Source organism: Arachis ipaensis, chromosome B3, assembly GCF_059453495.1.
Source record: "Arachis ipaensis isolate K30076 ecotype BB chromosome B3, ASM5945349v1, whole genome shotgun sequence".
NCBI lineage: Eukaryota > Viridiplantae > Streptophyta > Magnoliopsida > Fabales > Fabaceae > Arachis > Arachis ipaensis.
In genome coordinates this window covers 78,272,590-78,274,751 of record NC_142438.1, presented here as the reverse complement: position 1 = coordinate 78,274,751, position 2,162 = coordinate 78,272,590, and the positions used below count along the sequence as shown (strand labels likewise).

At 38.8% G+C, this 2,162-nt stretch overlaps 1 pseudogene; it reads right to left on the bottom strand.

Annotated features, from left to right (window-relative positions):
* On the bottom strand, nt 1–1,735 carry LOC148571206 (acyl transferase 4-like; annotated as a pseudogene).
* Nucleotides 1,736–2,162: the final 427 nt, after the last annotated feature.

Below are 2,162 nucleotides of genomic sequence, written 5' to 3'. Positions count from 1 at the left end.
CGTAAACACTAATTAAATAGGGCAAAGACCTTAGCTATGCATTATTGATTAAGATAAATTAAAAAAGAGCTTATTATAATAATAATAATAATATCATATATCCATGAGAGCATGCATTTGATGGAGGAAGGGATGGCGATGATCTTGCTCAACGCACCACGTCATCAAACGAATTCCTTTGTTTGGGAGGAGGCTGAGAGGCATGTACCCCACAATTCCTACGGGGATTATGCTTGACCCTTGTATGGGCACCACGTGTACCGGTGGACCCCACCCGTAGTCAACTTGGTTGAATCCCAGCCTCCCCCACTCCGATATGAAGAGCGTCCTGTATAGCTCAAAGGAGGGGCAAAAGGGTCATCCCCGCAGTCACCCTTCAAATACTTGCCAAACTCGGAGGGTAATTTGGTCTTTGCATCTTGTATCATTTTCACCACATCGAAGAGCGACGCGTCTCTGAGCGACTCGTAGGAAGCGGTGATCGTCACTGGGAAGAAACAGTTGCCGTAGAAGCCAGCGGGGAGAGGAGGGTCCAAGATTTGACGGCAGTTAGCGAAGAACACAAGCTTCAGCTCGGCGTTGGGTTCGAAATCAATGGCTCTTGCTCTGCTTGTCCATAATCCCGCGGCTACAATTTCGAAGGAAGAGCAAGCGAGTCCGGTGAGCCGCTGAAATTCTTGCTTGAGGTTGTTGATTCGATGCATGGGGATGTCTACGGTAGCGTGTTCTAGCTTGTAGCTTGGCATGGTTGGTGGTAGTTTAGGGAGTGGAGGTGGCGACGGTGATGGTGGTGGTGACTGGTGAGGGAGCGAAGTGTCTGTGCCAGAGCGGTTCAATGGTGGGGGTGTGAAGACCTCTAGCTAGCTCGCCTACGGCGTTGAGAAATTGGGCAGCACCAAGGCCATCGCAAATGGTGTGGCAGAATACGAGGCCTATCATATATCCTCCACATCCAAATTGTGTCACCTGATCATAACATACATAAAAATTCAACATATATTAGTATATACATCATAATTTAATAACTAATTTTTTTTGGACAATTAACATGTTTATAATAAAAATTAGTTCATATTATCATGATTAGGTTATATCTGATTAATGACTCGGAATAAAATTATAACTTTTATTAATATTAATATTTTATACCATTAGAATTTATAAAATATTATTTTTTCTAAGTGTTAGGCCAAATTATTGTTGGTCATGTATTGGTGAACTTGAATAATCAAAATCTTTTATATAGTTAACTAAATAACGTTTATCAAGTCAAAGACATATATACCTGCATTTTGACAAGGGGGTCAATGCCTTCGGTTTGAGGAACATCATCAGGAAGAAGATGATGATATGGAATAGACTGAATGTCATCAAAGAAATGAAGGGATTGAAGAGTGCAATCAGTAGAAGCCTCAACAAACCAGGCACCGTCCCCGGAGCATTGAACTTGGAGGCACCCTGCTTCATCATTTTGTTCCGATTTGTGAATGAGGCGCCCAGCAAGAGGGTAGTAAGGAACCAATGCTCTAGACAAGGCTTCTCTTATGACACTTGCAGCTTCAGGGCCATGCCTGAACACATGCAACGTTCTGGCATCGCACCTTAGAACAGGTATCTTATCGATCAATGATAGGTCTAGTGTGGTCAATGGTGTCTCTTCAGCTGGCTTAACGACACTACGTTTTGTTCTTATCACACACATGGTGCCCATCATGCTAACTATCAAGGTTGCTATGGAGATCCAATTTTTGGCATATCAATATGAATTCTGACTAATGTTTATTTATAATTGATCAAATCTTTATACTGGAATATTTTTCTATTTCAGGTTCTTGGCTTTTAAGTCTGAACTTTTTGTTTGGTGGATTAAGTACAAAACTGCACTCCTCCGCCAAGCATTTTTAATTTTTTATTCTTCTTATACTTGTTATTATTACTAGCCATATAGCCCATACACATGTAATAATATGTAATGCACGTTATAATATTGAAATTATAATTTTAAACTGTTGTGTTAAAATTAATTTCAATTATAATAATTTAATTAATAAAAAAATAACTTGTATGTATTTATTTTCTTTTTTTAATATAGTGTTAATTGTATTAATTATAAAATATTTATTTAATTTACTTTTTTTAATAAATCAGACATATAAACTCAA